General features: G+C 43.6%; 1 protein-coding gene across 6 annotated transcripts in view; it reads left to right on the forward strand.

Moving 5' to 3' along the window:
• MAGI1 (membrane associated guanylate kinase, WW and PDZ domain containing 1) overlaps positions 1-19,708 on the forward strand; it is a 607,822-nt gene that overhangs the window by 148,622 nt on the left and 439,492 nt on the right. The gene's annotated exons all lie outside the window — the stretch shown is intronic.

Consider the following 19,708-nt stretch of genomic DNA (forward strand, 5'->3'; position numbering starts at 1 on the left):
TCATGAGATTCATCCGTGTTGTGGCATGTATCCATACTTCATTCCTTTTGATGGCTAAACAATATTCCATAATATAGATAGACCTTTTGTTTATCCATTCATCAGTTGGTGGACATTTTAGCTGTTTCCCACTTTGGGGCTATTATGAATACTGTTGCTATGAATATTTATGTGTAAGTTTTTGTGTGGACATATGTTTTCATTTTTTTGGTGGGGAGAATCTACCTGGGGGCAGAATTGCTGGTTCACATGGAAATTCTGTGCTTAACTTTTTGTGGATTTGCCAGACTGCTTTCCAAAGCAGTTGCACTATTTTACATCCTCACCAGCAATGTACGAAGGATCCAATTTTTTCACATCACCGTTAACATGTATTATTATGTCAAGTGTATGCAGTGGTATCTCACTGCGGTTTTGGTTTGTTTTTCCCTGGTAGTTAATGATCTTGAGCATCCTCTCTTGGGCTTATTGACCATTTGTGTTTCTTCTTTGGAGAAATATCTATTCAGATGCTTTCCCCATTTTTAAATTGTGTTATTTCTATGATTGAGTTGTAACAGTTCTTTATGTGTTATGGACACAAGTCCCTTATTGGTTTTTTAACTTGCAAATATCTTCTCCCTTCTGTGGAGGCATATTTTAACGTTCGTGATGGTCTCATTCATACTACAAAAGCTTTCTGTAACTTTTATTTTGTGTTTGTGCTTCAGGTTCATGCTTAAGAAGGCTTTGCCCAACACACAGCCGTAAGATTTACTCCTGTAAGAGTTTTACAGTTTTCTTTTTAAGATTTTATTTATTCATTTGACAGAGAGAGCGAGTGAGAGAGCACAAGCAGGGGCGGGAGAAGCAGGCTCTCTGCTGAGCAGGGAGCCCGACGTGGGGCTCGATCCCAGGACCCTGGCCTGAGCTGAAGGCAGATGCTTAACTGACTGAGCCACCCAGGTGCCCCAAGTTTTACAGTTTTTTTAAAAAGCTTTAAGTAATCTCTACCCCCAGTGTGGGGCTCAAACTCAAAACCCCGAGATCACCAGTGGCCTGCTCTTCTGACTGAGCCAGCTGGGCACCCCAAGAGTTTTACAGTTTCAAGTCTTATATTTACATCTATGATACATTTTTGAGTTAACTTTTGTATATAGTGTCAGGAAAGGTTCCAACTTCGTCCTTTCTGCGTGTAGATATGAAACTGTCCCAGCACCATTTGTTGAAAAGACTGTTCTTTCCCCATTTAATTGTCTTGGCACCCTTGTCAAAAATGATATCTAGAGGGGTTTTGACATACTGTCATGCTGTCCTTATCTCCTACAAAATGTGGGTGACTAGTGTAATACTGTGCCTGATAATAAAATGAATGGTTCCAACAACCCCCTTTTTCTAAAACCTTTGTTAGTCAGAGGGAATCGACATCTTGGAAGAAGGTGTTCCAGGTCAGATAAGGCAAAGATAGAGAACCAGAGCATCATAATATACCAGCTAAAACCCATCAGATGTGCCAGAAAATGTGAAATAGGAATTAATTTTGAGGGCTTCCAAAAGAACATGATGTAGAATAAGCACAAACAAGCCAGCTGTGGATCATTGAGCTGTTTCAGTTTTCGCTGCAGATCTCTGCAGGCCTGAGAGCTTGCTTTGGGGCCAAGAGATGCAGACAGCAGCAGATGAATTTGGCTGTGACCCCATTGGATGTGCCCTGATCCACACCACTCCTGTTTCCACAAACAAGTTTGTCTCAGGTCTCAACTAAGAGACAAGTCAGCACTTTTCCTTGAATAGCACCAAAGTCTGCCATCCTGGCCACTACCCCAGAACCCAGGAGACCTCTGCAGTAGAAGGAATTTAGATATTTTTATTACCTTTCGTTCTTGGCTGTTTTTTTTTTTTTTTTGAACACTAGAATACATAAAATACATAAAGTGCACTAATATTAAATACAGCTTTGTGACCTTTTAACTTATATATTCTTGAGTAGCCGTCACCCAGATCGAGGTCTAGAAGCACCCCACAGGTGCTTGTGTGTCTTCCCACTCAGTGCTCTCTTTCTGAAGAGGTCTCTGCTGTGCTGGCTTCTATTACCATACATTTTTCTCTTTTTTTTTTGCCTGCCCTTGAATTTCAAATAAGCAAAAACCCTAGTATATACTCTTCTATGACTGGTTTAACTTGTTCTATATAATATTTGTGCGATCTATCCATTTTGTTGTGTGTCTCAGTAGTCATTTATTATTGCTTGTATATTCCATTGTATGAATATACCATAATAGATTTATTCATTCTTCTATTCAGAGGCATCTGAATTTGTAGTTTGGGGTTATTTTCAATAACAATTCTGTATTTATTCTTGGGGGCGTTTTGGTAGACACAAACACTCATTTCTTCTGTGTATTTACATAGGTGTGGAAGAACTGGGTTGGGTGGTAGGTATGCATTTGGCTTTAGAAGACACAGCCAGATGGGATCTGATTTTTGACCCTCTTGTCCTTATTACATCTCATGTCTGAGTTCTTTGGCTCAGAGTATGTGTTTGTGTTGTTAGGTATGTGTAGGTCAGAAACTGGAGAAAGAGAAATTGATAGAGGCCTAAAGGAATAGAGGTGTGGGGTAAAACAGATTAAAGCAAGATCATGAAGAAGTGGGATGACCTGGAGAGAGTATAATGATGAGTTGGGAATGTGAGTTTTCAATCTGGGGATTCAAACTCTGGCTCTGCCATTTATTTACTGGCTATTTAGCTTTGGGAAATTTACTTCACTCCTGAGGTACATTTTTCTCATCTGTAAAATGGAACTAATGTAATGTAAGTACTTGGATCACAGGGTGATTGTGAGCAGTATATGAAGCATTGCCTAAAAAAAAAAACAAAACAACTTTTATAAGAGCTTCCTGTGTACTAATCACTGTGCCAATGGAATTAACTAATTTAATGTCGATAGCAGCCCTATGAGCTCTGTTCTGTTACTTCCCCAATTTTTCCCAGTTAGGAACCTGGAGGTCTTAGAAAACAAGTTACTGCCCCCAGGCTCCCAGCTGCTAAGTTAGTAGCAGGAGAGCTCTGATTGCAGAGTGTTGATTGCAGAGCCTCTGAGAGGCAGGACCTGACTATGAAAGACAGTGTTCTTGCTTATAGACACGGACACGTGGGAACTACTGTGGATATTGGCAGGATCACATGTGCAAGAGCGATTCACCTGGGGTTTTCTGGAAGAGTCCAGAAGGGTCACTGACTCTATGGGGTGAAGGAAAAAGGAAGGGTGGTAATCCCTTTCCATATATTTAGCCTCATCTCCAGGGCAAGGCTTCGAGTTTCTTTCCCAGCACTCACTAGGAAATTTTGCATCGAGGTGGTGGTCAGTAGCCCAGATCCACCACTAATGTCTGAAGTCCTTTGAACTGCTCTTTTTGACAGCTGGTCCCTGAGTCTGGTCCCAGGTGAACGTGCCTGCCTTGTTCCTTTCTCTGCACCTCACTCTCTCTGCCATGTTTCTTTCAGACTCTACTTGGTTTGGCTGCTGATCAGTTGCCCCTTGAGATCTGGTCCTTGCCTACTGGGGAGTACCCAGGATCCCCTAATTACTTTGTCCCCTGTACTCTCTGCAGTTGCCATGTTCTTTTCTCTCAGTGTTGTGCTCTCAGCAGGAAGGCTCTGCTGTGTCACACAGTCCCCATAGAAGAGCAAGTCAGGACTGACAGAAGTGCGTGAAGGAACGTTCTGGCATTCTTCTCTCCCCCTCCAGTCTCAAACCCTGTGAGTCCCACCCCAGGCATCCAGTGTTACCAGGTTGATTATCTCTTTATGCCTATAGGAAAGTATAAAAGCATAAAGACCATAGTCTGTTTCTGTATCTTTTTCAGGTTTTTTTTTTTTAAACTAAAATGGCAGCCTCCCTATGCATACAGCCCTCTTCTCCTTCCTTTCTCCTTTTCCTCCTTCCTGTCTCCTCCCACCCTCTTTCCCACCTGCCCTCCCTTGAAGTCCTTACTCTACCTTTCTGGTTCCCTCCCTGCTTCTGTTCTCCTCCCAACTCCCTCCCTCATCCCAGCGAGTGCTGCTTTGGTCCAGTCATCATGCTGGGGCAGGGGGCACAGAGATGCGCTGAAACACTGCCCTTGGCCTCTGGGAGATCAGGTTCTGGTGGGAAGATCAGAATGTGAATACACTGGACATACTGTATGTTTGGTTCCAGATCACTGCAATAAAGTGAATATCGCAGTAGAGCAAGTCAGATGAATTTTTTTTTTTTTTGGTTCCCCAGTGCATATAAACGTAATGTGTACTGTAATCTATTAAGTGTGCAATAGCATTATGTCTAAAGGAACAATGTATAGACCCTAATTAAAAAACACTTTATTGCTAAAAAATATTAACCACCTGAGTTTTCAAGGAGTCATAATCACTGATCACAGATCACCATAACAAATACAATAATAATGAAAAATTTGAAGTATTGTGAGAATTACCAAAATGTGACACAAGTCCCATGAAGGGAGCCAATAACTGTTGGAAAAATGGCACCCACAGATTTGCTTCAAGCTGCATTACTGCAAACCTTCTCTTCGGAAAAACCCGATGTCTGCGGAACCCAGGGGAAGGAATGTGCTTGCACTTGATCGCTGCAGAGGTTTTCTCTGTCACTTGGGGAGTCCTTCTCGTTCACTTGCACTGAAGCAGAAGGATCAGTGGAGGCCCAGGCCTGCTTCTCCAGTATTGAATTGACCTTGGGGCTTGGGAATTTAAAAAAACAGATATATCCCAGTGTTCAGGCAGCCTGTTCAATTCCATCCAGTCCCTCCCCTTCCCATATTTCTTTACCGATCATTACAGACGTTTGTCAACATTCTAGGCTTCTGTCTACAGTCGAAAGAAACGCTCGGCATCCTTCGTAGAATAAATAGCTCTAAGAGGAATTGCACGTCATGAGGAATGCCTTTCCCAACGCCAGAAACTGCTTGATCCGTGGTAAGAGTAGCAGTCAGTGGCTCTGTCTGTGAAGCCAGGTACAGAATAGAGCGCAGATTTCATTTTCTGGGTTAAAGAAGAGGCAAGAGGCATTGAATGCTCAGCCTGTGCCAGCCCTTACACCACGTGGTCCACGCAAGTCTCTCACCCTCGCTTTCTCATGACAACATGGAGTAGACAGCACTAGAACTGCTGAATTGAAGAGGAGGAATTTGACGTATCAAACAGTGAGAACCTTCATTTCAATTTATCATGGTTAGAAATATTTACGGAGTGGCTCCCCATGCCAGGCTCTATTGCAGGCATTGAGGATATATTGGTTAAAAAACCTGACAAACAGGCTTGCCTTTGAGTAGTATAGTCTAGCAAGAGTAAGCAGTGAGGGCGAGATAGATGATAAGCTATCAATTAGTCAATTATGAAGTATATTAGAAGTTGATAAGGATTCTGGGAGTAGGGTCAGGGCATGGAAAATGCCCAGGGCCTAGCAGATTAGAGTAGTAAATGGAATAGTCAGGGTGGGCTCCTGGGGAAGTCAAGAATTCAATAAAACATGTAAAATATTTAAAAGGCCATTCTGTCCTGTAATCTAGCCAAAAGGGTTTAAGAACTCATTTAACAGGTCTTTGTCAAGCTGGGTGATGGCGGAATTGTCCATCCTGTCACCCAGGCCCCCCGATGGCTTGTAGTTTTTTTGAGGGAGCTCAATTAGCCCCCAGGAGATGACTAACTGCTCAAGGAAATAGTGTGGACAGATTTCCAATGGCGTTCAGAGGAGGAAGGACTGGGTGTCCGTAAGCACTCTCCAAGAGATAGATGCTAAGCACACCGTGTGTGGGAGGCCGTGTGACTGACACGTGTAGGTACTGACCCGTTTTTCCCACAGCACCGAGAATCTCTCTGGGAGGTTAAACGGTGAAGTGATTAAGGGTCTTGTCTTTGGGGTCAGACTACATTTTTTGAATCTGAGTTCTACCATTTGGTGTTTCGCATGTTCCTTCACTTCTGTGAGATGTGCTTTCCTCCTCGGTAAGATGGGAATATTAATACATAGCTGAAAGGGCTGTCGTCCGGTTGCTGTAGGGATTGCTGACATTGTGGAGTCGGCCACATGTTGTCACAACAGCGATTTTTATTCTATGTCCTCATCTGCAGGATGATTTGAGGTTTTGCCTCAACGCAGGGCTCCCAGGCAGGCTGGCTGAGGTAACAATTGGTCTCACAAAGGCTCCCCAGCCTGGGCCAGGTGAGATGCCCATGGTAGGGAGCCATCGGCATTTCTCACTTCTTCCTTCTGACACGGGGCCAACTTTCCAGAACAGCATATGGACCAAAAGAACTCCCAGAGATTTTTCTCAGCGGGGAGACTCGTAAACAAATGACAGGGCAGGGAGGAGAGGCATCTAGACTCCTGATGGATCAGCAGTTACAAGAAGCCACCCCTGGGATTACCATCTGTTTCCATCTTCCCCACACTTGCCATATCCCGAGTCTCCAACCGGAGTGGAATTCCGAAAGTGCAAGTAAAAGGCAGAGGCTCTGGGGGCCAGCCTGAGGGGCAGCCTTACCGTGCAGCCCACTCGGGCCTTTGACATTGGATGGGCCTGGGCTGGTGATGCAAAAGGGGCTTCGTGGATCCTAAGTATTTAGGAATTACTCCATGATTGATCCATGCATTCAGAAAACACTGCTTCTAGCAGCATGCCTGCTTCTGCCCAGTGTCATGTCTGTGGTCAGGTGAACAAAGCTAGTGAGGGGCTAGGCCCTGTCCTCAGAGAGCTTCTCGCCATCAGGTAGTGGTCGTTCAGGGTAGCCTGTTGGAGGGGTTGGTTGGATGATGATAAACACTTAGCGCTCACCTTGGGCTGGGTAACTTTCTAAGCACTTTGTACAGATGAAGTCATTTAACTCTCCCAACAGCCCTATGAGAGAGATATTGTTATTATCTTTAATGTGCAGATGGGGAAACTAAGCCAGAGGGTTAAGTAACTCACCCAAGGGTGCACCTGTTTAGTAATGGCCACTTCCAATATCAGGAGATTTCCCAGACATCTGAGTTTTCAGTTTCTCCTTAAAAAGATCTGAAGATGGGTAGACATAGCTGGTCTTAACGTCCTGTCTGATGGGTGCCCATCCTGCTGGTTGGCCATAGTCCCCACCAGGGACTGCTCTATAGTGTCTCACCCTCTTGTCTGGTTTGCTGACTACCTGGCCTCTTCTGTACTTGGTGAGCAACCCTGGGTTAGGTCGGTTTTCTAGTTTATTTGATGAACATGTCACCACTCCAGCCTTAGAAAACAGCCAACCTTCGAAAGCAGTAATATTTAGACACCTGGAGGGTGGGGAGAGGCAATGTGGGAAAGGTTTAGTGGGTGGTGCCCAGGGTGCAAATACTGTCTTGGCTCTGTATGCATATAAATGATATCCAGCATCTCTTCAAGTCCTTTGGGTCCTGAGCCCAACTTACACAGGTTATTCTGATGGGACCTGGTTTCTCAACCGGCTCTTCTAAATCCCAGCCTAGAGTTCCCTCTTCCATTTTCCTTTAGAGTTTCCTTTCTTGATTCCAACCTTTTTTTTTTTTTTTAAGATTTTATTTTTAAGTAATCTCTACACCAAATGTGGAGCTCCAACTTCTACAACCCTGAGATCAAGAATCTCATGCTCTACTGACTGAGCCAGGCAGGTGCCCTGGTGTCCGCCTTTTTTTAAATTAAAAAAAAAAAAAATTGTTCATTTCCTTTTTAAAGAAAAAAATAGAAAATAAAACAAAGGAAGATAGCCACATCAATAATCCCTCCCAACCACGACTCTTCTTTCCATTTGTATTATACTTTCATTTTATGTTTCATGTATTTCTGTATTCTGTATTTTAATATATTCATGTTTCCTTTATATATATAAAGAATATGTTTGTGTTCCAAAAATTGCATCAAATTATATATAGTGTTTCAAACTTGTTTTTCTCTTAATATTGTATCATGAACATCTTTCTACATTAGCAGCTGCATTTGTGGTTTTAAAAGTTTATAGAGTGCTCCCCTTTTTGGTGTAGCATTATTTCTTTGGTTACAGTATAGGATATTTCCAGATTTTCATATTGGTACACATCCTAAATGATTTATTCGATAGATTTCTAGGAGAAAATGGTTCCATCAAAGGGCAAAGAATATAAGCCTATCTTGGCACAATTTCTCCTATTTTTGATTTTTTATAAACATTATCATATATATCCCCTCAATGTATATGTTTGTATACATGTGTATATGACAGAATTACAGGTGTTCTTATCCAGAGTATTGAAGGGAAGGGCTGCTTATGTGTCTACCATTACGATAATGATGAACATTTGTATATATTCCTTTATCCTTGTCAGCCTTCTGAATAAAAAAATCTTGATTTTTCTGATTTTTTTGCAACTTCAGTAAAATCTCCATCATATTTTGAGCCTGTAGTTTGAATTTAAACAGTGACTGAGTAGGTGGGACTTTCACATTAGTCCAATATTTCCAATAAATCACCACGAAAAGCTACTTGGTTCTCCCCCAAACAGCCTGGAGGGACATGGCAGGGTAAGGACAGAGAGTATTTTTGCTCCATTCATTCTTCATCTTCTCCTCTCCATGGTGAACCGGCTCAAGCTGGGAAACGAGAACGAAAAACCCTGTTTTTCACAATTCTGATATGCGGCTCGCTGTGCAGTGCCAGATGTGGCTGATGGGTGGCTGGAATGGTCTGTCCACACTTTCCCATCACAGCTGCTGCTTTCATAATTGGTGAGCAAGTTCAAGAAGCAGGCCACCTCCTCCACCTGCTCAGGGAAGCTGCCTGGTGACAGCTGGTTCCATCCATCAGTCCATCACTCCGAGGCAAACTACCCTGAACTGCACCAAGAAGAAAGAAGACCCTGGAGTCTTCAGAATGGGGTCAGCATCACTGCACGTGGTCTTTTTTTTATATATATAAAGATTTTCTTTATTTAATTGACAGAGAGAGAGTGAGCACAAAGAGGGGGAGTGGCAGAGGGAGAGGGAGAAGCAGGCTCCCCACTGAACAGGAAGCCCGATATGGGACTCGATCCCAGGATCCTGGCATCATGACCTGAACCAAAGGCAGACGCTTAACCGACTGAGCCACCCGGGTGCCTCTCCACACAGGTCTTTTAAACTTCGCTAGAAAAATCCATGGTTGACATTTTGGTGAAGAACGTTCCAGAGGTGTGTGTGTGTGTGTGTGTGTGTGTGTGTGTGTAACATGATAGCTTTTTGAAAAATAGTGTAGATAGAAGAGATAAGTTAGAGAGTAAGTAGGATGATAACCATATTTTGAATGTTCTAAACACCATAATTTAAAGCTCAAAACATGGGGCTCCTGGGTGGCTCAGTTGGTTGTTAAATGAAAGTTAGTTGCACAGTTTAGTTGGGCATAGTCCCTGTGACTCAGCCACTGGCCCATTTAGCTTCGTCCTGGGTGAATGTCTTTGTCTGAGGGTGCCCCTTCCCCTCTCTAAGCTTCCACCACCTTCCAGGCTGAGATCAAACTTGTTCCGTTAATTCTTTGGGCGGGAAGTGGCTTTCCCTCTTTGTTCCTGCTGTGTGGTTAACACGATGTATTTATGATGATTTATAATACCCTAGACTCTGGAGTCTGTTTCCCCTATTAGGGTATTATCATCCCATGTCTGGGGGTTATATCCCAGAGGGGTTAGGATGGGGGTGACATAAATGTTTGTGAATGAGTTGTTTTGTTATTTTTATCTTTGAACGTACAAAACTGGGGTTGCACACTGAGTGTTTCGGGGCCAGGGAGGTGACATGAGAGTGACACTGACCCGGCTGAGACACTCAAAACTGGTGGGGTGCTGGCTGGACAGGAGAGTGTGCACCTGGTCTCTGAAATATTCACTCAAGATTAAAACAAAAAAACTGGGGCACTTGGGTGGCCTAGTTGGTGGGGCAACCGACTCTTGGTTTCAGCTCAGGTTGTTGATGTGGGAAACAAAGGCAGAAGAAAAATTATTACATTTCCTTCCTACCTACAGCCCTTTGACCCGTCCTTGGAACAGGCAGAGTGACATTCCTCTAGGGACTCAGCTGCCTGGATGTTGATAGTTTGCTGAGGGCAAAAGGCAATCCTAGCCCCACCGCAGGATCTACTTTAACATATATAAAAATTCCTTTGGAAAATTCCTTTATCTCTATCCCATACATGTTGGCAATCATTCTCCAAGCATATGATCCACCTGTATATTATGACTGAGGGTTTACTAAACAATAATCAATGACCTTTCCCAACAATAGCTAGCCCTTTCAGGATCCTGGAAACCTTGTTTCCAAAGCCTGGGAGGCTTACGCTATCCCTGACCCCCTCCCAACTGGAAAGTATATGATGGGCCGCTCCGCAGGACCCGGTGCCGCTCTTTCTGCCCACGGGTCCTGTGCGGGTGCTTCAATAAAACCACCTTTTTTGCACCAAAGACATCTCAAGAATTCTTTCTTGGCCGTGGGCTTTGAACCCTAACGTCTTTCCTACATCAGTCGTGATCTCAGAGTCTTGAGATCAAGCCCTGCATGGGGCTCCTTGCTCAGTGCAGAGTCTGCTTGGAGTTTCTCTCTCCCTCTCCCCCATTCCCCTGCATGCTCTCTCTCTCTCTCTCTCTCTCTCTCTCTCTCAAATAAATAAATAAATCTTTTTTTAAAAAAACCCTGAAAAACATGGTGTTGGCAGGTGATATATTTACAAGGGATATGTTCCTTCTCCAGGTTTCTACTTTGTGATCCATGATAAGGAATATATAGCTCATTGGAGAAATCTTTGAAAACAAGGAGCAGCATAGAGAGAATATAGCCAGGTCCTCTATTTCTCTGTAGCTGAAACACTACAGTGAGGGGAGCTTGCTTTTTATCACTCTTAAAATGAGGGTGACCCCGGCCCCATGGTCACAGGGCATGATGTGACCATCTCACAACCTCTGAAAGCTGATCTTCATTAAAAGGACAACCTGTGTCACACTTACTTGAATTCTGTGTTACTTTAGAAGAAACGAAAAATGAAGGGAAAGTAATGATAATTGTTCACTACTTTGAAATGGCTCAAAGAATATTTTTGTCATGTCAGTGTGACATTTGTAAACCTAGAAGGGGCGGTTTCACTTCTTAAAGGAGATGACCAAAATGGAAGAAGAGGGAACAATTTTCACTGTAAGCCTACCACACACACACGTGCACATCCTGCTTTCAGCCCTGGAGGATTTTCTCTTCTGTGGATCTCGCTGCCTTTAGGGAGGGCAGGATGGTGACACAGTCCTAGAGGGACCTTCCCTGTGGCACCTGGCTGAAGATGCCATTACCATGGCGAATACTCTTGGCTCCTGTTAAAAATGTACCCAGAGATCCCTGTAGCCTCCCCTGAGGACTTGTCCCTCATTTGAGTTAGTGTGGAGGGAGGGAAAGCATGTGGGCTGACAAAGCCAAATATACCAGCATTCACACTGCCCTGCTCTGCTGGCATCCCCCCCCCCCGCCCCCGCCCCCGCCCAGTCCCCTGTTTGTCTCTGTGTGTAAAGATGGCTCTGTCAGTATCTTGCCTACAATTCTGGTATAAGAACTCAATAAAGTACCATATTGAAGCCACATAGCGAAATCATCTGGCACATAGCCAGCATCCAACATCTCATTGGTCCCTCCCTGCTGTGGTAAGAATTTCTTGCTCTGTAAGTTAGAAGACTTCAGCTGTATTCATGGGGGATGCAGAGAAGTTTGGTATTAGCTGATTCAGAAGTGAAGCTGAATTAACTCTGAAATAATAATATAAGTCAATGAGAAAATAGGATTTGATTTATTACTATTTTAATTTACATGCAGTTGGAGATGATATATTTGCATAAAATAATTCTTGAAAGTTGCAGTGTTGTCTCATGCCATATTATCACAGATGAGGAGTTTCTTGCAGAGATAAGAAGAGCACGTCCTTGGTGGTTTCAAAAAGCATAGGTTTAGGGTCACAATGCCGTCCTTCTTCCCAGAGGACAGAGATAGTTATAATTATATCCGAGGAAGAGATAAAGAGTACAACTGAATTCAAGATAAAGGAATTTTCCATTCTTGCTGGGAAGAAGCAGTGATTTAGTTTTCTCTTATTAGACCTTTGTAAATCCTGGTTCTCATCTTTTCATAATTTTTAATAGCATTAAAAATTGCCCAGCCAAGCATTCTCACAAATCTATAAGATTAAAAATTAGTTGAATGCAGCAGAGACCCATTGATGGATTGTCTCTGTAACAGGTGTTGTGTGTAGTAGATGTGAGGCCTGGGCACTTTTTCCTGATCACATTGTTGAGCTCTGTAAATTATAACATCACTTAATATAATGTCATGGAGCAGCGAGTTCTTTCTGAAGTCATCTGGAAGGTTCTGTTTGCCACGAATTTTTATTCCGTGGTAAGGATCCTATTTATGCTTAAGCCATTACTAAAATATTGTGTTTGTTATTCCCATTTTAGAATGAGTACTGTTGAAAGCACTAGGGTTTAATGATTTTTTTTTTTTTTTAAGTGCTCAGTGTGGAGCCTGAACTCAAGACCTTGAGATCAAGAGTCATATGCTGTCCGGACTGAGCCAGCCAGGCGCCCCATGTTGATCTTCCTTAATCACCGAAATGTTGTGTCATGAGGTCAACTCCCTCCAACCTTTCCTTCCAATCTCCTTTTAAATGTCTAAGGGATGTTTTCAGCCTACCCCCCTCCCCCCCATGGAAAAGAATGGAATGCAGGTGAAGCAGGAAGTCTCTATCTGTCCCATCTATGTGGGTGGCATACTATAGCACCACCTAACTAGCTTCCTAGTGCAGAGCAGTTTCTGGGATTTCCTGAAAGGGAGCATCTCAGATTTATACCTGTTTAGGTTTGTGGGAGAGGAAATAGAACTTTCCCTCTACCCTTCCAGGTTCTTGACCAAAATCTCTTAATAATAAAAGACAGTTAATAGAAAAGCAAAGAATAACATGTATGTATGTGGTTTGCTTACAAGGGAGAGACCCAGGAAAAGTAAGTAACTCCCTGAAATGCAAGCCACCACCTTAAATACCACCTCCAGCTAAAGACTCAAGAAAGATCTTGGGGGAAGGGCAAACCAGTTCGGGGAGGTACCGGCGAGGAACTCTGTAAACAAGGGTCGGGTTGTTATGCAGATTTAAGTCCACAGCTTCTTCATTGATAAGAGTTTCTAGAGATGTAGTCATTGCCCTCTTCCTGGTACAGAGAGGGAGACACATCTACAAATAGAGATTTCCCTTATAAATGTAAATATCTCTTACCAAAAGGGTTACTTCCTCTCCTTTTTCAGAACTTGGTGCCTGCTGGATAATCCTATGCCAAAGGAGTATTTGAGGGTGTTACATTCTGCTCCCCTTCAGGTTCTTTTCTGGGGGAAATACTGAGCAAAAGAGCCAAAAACCACAGTCTCACTGACCAACTCCCTACAGTGTGATGTAGCAAATATTCCTGCTTGGGAAGTTCCAGAGCCTCTGGGCTCTGAACTGTACGACTGGCCATGACCCTTGGTTCTTGTTTTCTCCCATATGAATTGGGGATGGCAATACCTGCTGTGTTCAGAGCAGCGCGAGGATTAATAGGTATAAATTAGAGATAGCCGGGAAAGGGTACTGATTTGCAGACAACTGTAGGGTGATAATTACACAATTGCATTCATTTTAAAGTTGTTAAAATGTGAAAAATAGGACATATCCAAAATCATAGATTATGTAGCATTGTTTTATGTTTTGATGGCTTGTAAAATCTAAAACAGCCTTATTTTTTTTAAGGATTTATTTATTTATTTTAGAGAAAGGGAAGGAAGGAGGGATTGTGTGCACATGCAGTGGGAGGGGCAGAAGGAAAAGGAGAGGGAGAGAATCTCCTGGAGATTCCCTGCTGAGTCTGGAGCCCTACCAGGGCTCCATCCCAAGACCCTGAGATCAAGACCTGAGCTGAAACGAAGAGTCAGAGGCTTAACTGACTAATCCACCCAGGTGTCCCAACAGCCTTTTTAAAAAAATTTTTTTTATTGTTATGTTAATCACCACACATTACATCATTAGTTCTTGATGTAGGGTTCCATGATTCATTGTTTGTGCATAACACCCAGTGCTCCACGCAGAACGTGCCCTCTTTAATACCCATCACCAGGCTAACCCATCCCCCCACCCCCCTCCCCTCTAGAACCCTCAGTTTGTTTTTCAGAGTCCATCGTCTCTCATGGTTCGTCTCCCCCTCCGACTTACTCCCCTTCATTCTTCCCTTCCTGCTATCTTCTTCTTTTTCTTAACATATGTTGCATTATTTGTTTCAGAAGTACAGATCTGTGATTCAAAAGTCTTGCACAATTCACAGCGCTCACCATAGCACATACCCTCCCCAATGTCTATCACCCAGCCGCCCCATCCCTCCCACCCCCCACCACTCCAGCAACACTCAGTTTCCTGAGATTAAGAATTCCTCATATCAGTGAGGTCATATGATACATGTCTTCCTTATTTTTTAATTCTTCTTCTTCTTTTTACTGTAATCTCTCTGCCCACCGTGAGGTTTGAACTCACGACTGGGAGATCAAGAGTTGTCTGCTCTACCAACTGAGCCAGTCAGTGCCCCGAATCGAAAACAGCCTTAGATTTTGTGAGTGCTCCTGTGTTTTCTCCTTCCAGGAAACTGCTTGCCAGTCCTCAGAAAGACTAGCTGTTTTCTATTCTGAATGCTGCTGACCATGACTTTAGCAAGTGACCCCATGAACAAAGGCCGACTCCCCTTGAGAAATAAGGCTGCCTCTCTGCCAGGTGTACTTTGTGTGTGTGCAGCGGCCATGAGCCCCGCTGAGCCCCATTACCTCTGTTTGGGCTGGCTGATTCCCCCCTAGTGAACAGGGCAGTCGGGTTATACTGGTTTCCATGTGATTGCAGAGTTTCCGGGAGCCAATTGACATTTTCTATCTAATACGTCACTTAGTTGAGAGGAAAGGAAGTGTGGCCCCAGGGGCGATTTGAGTTCCCCTCCATTAGATGTCCTGTAGACCTGAGGTTACACCAAGACTTCCATGGAAAAAGAAGGTACTGTTCCTTCTGCTGACTACAATGAGGGCCATTCCAGCTTTGCAGAGGGGAGGGAGGCTATCGGCTCCCAACTTCTGTGGCCCAGCTGTCACATACTGGGGACAAGATGACCTCTTGAAAAAGTGCTGTGGACATGAACGTTTAGCACGTTTAGTGACATCTGGACTCGTCTGAAATATGTCAGAGGCGTGAAGGCTGCTCTTAGACTCCTTGTTTTCTGTAGCGCTGCAGCCTTCTGTCCCCTGATGTGAAAGTGACCGTGGCATTCTCTGTGCCGGGATCTGTGGGAAGGAAACAGCACCGGGTGGTATGCAGTTTGGCCTAAATTGGTTTGGGTAACCGAGATCATTGACTCAGTGCTGTGGCAGACACTTGAATGCATAGGACCTCGAGTGTTCATCACCATCTGCCATTCATGTTTCACTTCTGCCACCTGGGAGGGCATGTTGTGGGGTTGGGGGAGGTAGGAATGGAGAAGCTGAACACAAGAGCTACATTTAAGTGGCACAGAGAGTTTACAGTACATAGGGGACTGTTGAGCTAAGTCTGGCTGTCCATTCCTCTGGGGTCTTCCATTTTCCTTGCTTATCCTTTTTCTCCGACCTGGGGGCTGCCTAGACCTGCGCTATCCAGTGGGGTAGCCACTAGCCACATATGGCTATTTCATGTGACATATAAATTAATTAAAATGAACTACGGTATGGGCACCTGGATGGCTCAGTCGGTTAAGCGTCTGACTCTTGATTTCGGCTCAGGTCATGATCTCAGGGTAGTGGGATCGAGCTCTAAGTTGCCCCTGTGCTAGGCATGGAGCCTGCTTGGGATTCTCTCTCCCTCTCCCTCTGCCCCTGCCCCTCTTCTGCTCTCTCTCTCTCAAAAAAAAAAAAAAAAAAAAAAAAGAAAGAAAGAAAGAAAGAAATTCAATAAAACCCCTCCAATCCTTCTGTCAAAATAGCCATTTCTAGGGCATGCCCATGTTCACTATCAAGTGTTCAGTGCTGAACAAGGGGTGCCTCGCCCATGAGAAGCTCCCAGTGAGTGTCATTACATGCACAAGTGCAAGGCAGAGTGAGTGGATACACATGAGTAAATGTGAGGGAAGAGGTGTCACCCCACATATGCGAGGTTTAGCATGTCCTTCTTTTCCTCATCTAAGCTGATGGACCCACTGGGGGCAACAGCTCTCCGGGCTTGGTTCTTAAAAGTTTCTGTATGCCATCTGCCCCTTTCTGGCTGCATGTAATTACGTTTCCTTCCAGTTCTTTAGTGCCGGTGGTCTCCTGCCTGCAGGTCTCAGAGCAAACGTTTCATAAGCCATTTTCCATCTTGTGGATTCACATGGCTTCCTCTTTCTCATGCCATCTTTTGCTGAGCATATCCTGTATGCTGGCTAGGGTGCTCAGTGCTTCAGGTAAACCGTTCGACGTGATCCCTGTGTTCCTCTTGGGAGGTGTATACTTCTCGAGCTTCTGTGGCACAGCGAGGCCTACCAGGTTAAGAAGCTTGCCGGAGGCCAGCCAGCTCTCTAGAACATGGCGGAGCCATTGGTCATACCTGTACCTGAGATTCCAAAGCCAAAGGCTGGTCTGCCTTTCACTGTGCCCTCATGGCGTTCATTTATATCACGATCCTGATTGCTCTTAGAAGCACGTAGAGCACTGTATCATTTCAGAGTTGCATCGGGATGAGAATGCAGACACCCTAAAATCATAGCCTAACAACACTGGTTTTCTCCCAGGGGATGAAAAGTTTGGGAGAAGATGGTCCAGTGCGTCTAAAGCCCATGGCAACATCACAAATTTTGTTCTCTCTTCTGCTATTCCTAGGTCAGGTTCTTGTCCTCCCCCGAGTAAGGCTTCTCGATTGAGTTCAAGGCAAGAAGAAGTGAGAAGCACAGAAGGGGATAAGATCAAATGACAGTTGTCTGTCCTCTTTTAAGGGACTTCTGGAAGTTATGTGCACGAGCTGTCCTGGCACCTCACTGGCTGGACACACTGCCCCATGGGGCAGTATATTTGGAAGTGACCCATTTTGCAGAAAGGATGGTTCTTCTAACGCCAGCCTTGGAAACCGCTTTTGTTTATCTGCTGGGCTCTTCGTATAAAACATGGAGATGGTGATGGTGGGACCGTTGCTGTAGGAATTCCAGAGCTTTTTGAGAGTGGACGGAGGGATGGTCGTTACTCAGTCATTCACTCAACCATTCATTCATTTACTCCAAGATCATATTTTTGTATATACAAAGTACTGTCCAAGTTACTGAGATGGCAAAACCCTAAAATGAAAAAGAGAGTGCATTTTATTTGTTTATGTTTCTGTCTGCTTAAATAATTATTTTTAATAAAAGTTAGAATTTCACCCAACCAACATGTTTGTTGTCTATTTCTGAGGGTTCTTGGTCCAGGAGATCATTTTCTCCCAGCAAGTTTGCCACTTTTAGTGTTTGCAACAAAATGCATCAGGCAAAGCATTTTAAAATAATTTAGTAAAATACAGTCTTGTGTAGATAGAGTCTGCTTTTGATTCCTTGTCATCTGGCTGCCCTTTTTGGAAACATCTTAAGGTTTATTATTGATCTAGAAGTTCACTGTTTGTTTCTGTAATATCATGTTGATGAGGGAAATGGTGTGGGTCAAACAGAGAAATAAGTAAGGGTTTGATCTATTAGAACTTCCCAGCAGTGGAGGAGTGTGGTGTGTGTTTTTGACTTTTGATACTGCGGCATTTGAGGGATGGAACTTGTGTTAAAATTTTATCAGCACAGGGTATGCACTGAAGAGTGAGGGAAGATCTTAACCCTGCCAGGAACTCACTTATCAATGCAATAAACATGCACTCGTAGAACTATTCCTATCACACAAGCAAGGCAGTGTTTACAGTTTCCATTGATCTGTTTACTACATCTGTGTTGAGTTGGGCTATCCAGAGATCATCATAAATCTCACAAGACTTCCTTTTAAATCTTGACTTAGGAACCAACAAAGGATGCTGGTGGTGGGTGTCAGAGTCGTAACCACAAAGATTTTTTACTACTTTGCCAGTTACTTAAAATATGGGTGTCAGACATGTCTTCTAACATTTTTTTTTACAGTAATAGATATATGCATACAAACACATGTCTAGTGTTTTTTTTTTTTTTTATTTTTTTAACCTATTAGGTAGAGTTTTACATTTTGATCCATCATCCTAAACACAAAGTTGGGCAGTGGTAGAAAGTAAAAAATGTTTGTTTGCTGTCGTCCTTACCCTTTTCTGGGTGGGTGCAAATCTGTCGGTGGCCAGGGGCAGAGTGCTCCTCTCAGACAGCAGGCTGTTAACGTTACTAGATGCTTTATCACCGTGTGGAAGCCACCAGAATAACCGTGGCCTGGATTTCTTCCTTAGGATATGGCCAGAAGGATGCAGATATAGGTGGCGTGGATCCACAAACACTTGGTGTGTAAGCTAGTCATACCCGTAGCAGGTGGAAGAATGCCAGGCTTGCCTTGGGCCCAAGTGCTCTGGAGCCCTTCCACCTGGCTCCGTGTATTTATTCTCTGGTATCCCCACTTAAAAACCTTCCCTGTGTAATCTCAGCTTTTGGCTGCCATCCACATTCCTCTCAAATTCTTCCTCTGTTCCTCTTCCTCTTGTAGACCAAAAGTGTGTAGTCTCTTCCTCCTTATGATGCTTAGGGCTTCATACTTTTTTGATTAAACTTGGTTTTACACTAGTGAGTGTAAATATTTGATTTCTGTCAATATATTTTAGAAAATATCCCAGTCATATGTGGCCATCTGTGTGTGTATGTGTCTGCACATATACAGTGATACGCAACACTTAGCCTGACAGATTTTCCCTAACTTAAGTTTACAAGTGTATGTGACCACTACCCATCAAAATCCAAATAAGGCAACAACATAACTCTTTAGATGATGTCAAATCCCTCCCTGCATCTTTACACTCCAAGAAGATGTGTCTTGCTTATTTGACACTTTAAGGATGTCTCTGTATTAGGGTGACCAGTCATCCTGGTTTGTCCTGGATTGAGAATACTACTGGGGGTGTGGAACGTTCTTAGAACTAAGACAGTTGTAGACTCTTTTGGCTGGCCTGGGACTGAGTACTTTCTTTTTCTTTTTTTTAAACAGAACTTACCACTTAACTTTTTTTAAAATTTTACTTTAGATCTGTCTTTTTACATTTATTCCAATTTAGTATGTTGACTTATTTTTATAGTTGGCACTTGTTTTTATGGATTATATGAGTTTTTTTTTTAAGATTTTATTTATTTATTTGACAGAGGGAGACACAGCGAGAGAAGGAACACAAGCAGGGGGAGTGGGAGAGGGAGAAGCCGGCTTCCCGCTGAGCAGGGAGCCCGATGCGGGGCTCAATCCCAGGATCCTGGGATCATGACCTGAGCCGAAGGCAGACGCTTAACAACTGAGCCACCCAGGCGCCCCGGGACTGAGTACTTTCGTAGGTTTGCAGGACTTTAGGTGCTAAAACTGGAAAAGTCTCAGGCAAAATGGGACTAGTTGGTCATCCTAGATTGTATACTGGAAATTTACCAAAATTTGCCAAATGACACAAGCACACTGGTTCAAATTCTTAGAACATTCCCCGAGTAGTTACCTTTAAATGAGTGGGATTTTTATGAAGAAACAGGGT

The sequence above is a fragment of the Eumetopias jubatus genome, unplaced genomic scaffold (assembly GCF_037043125.1).
Source record: "Eumetopias jubatus isolate StellerSeaLion01/CBP00866 unplaced genomic scaffold, mEumJub1_p1.0 scaffold_1, whole genome shotgun sequence".
Taxonomy (NCBI): Eukaryota; Metazoa; Chordata; class Mammalia; order Carnivora; family Otariidae; genus Eumetopias; species Eumetopias jubatus.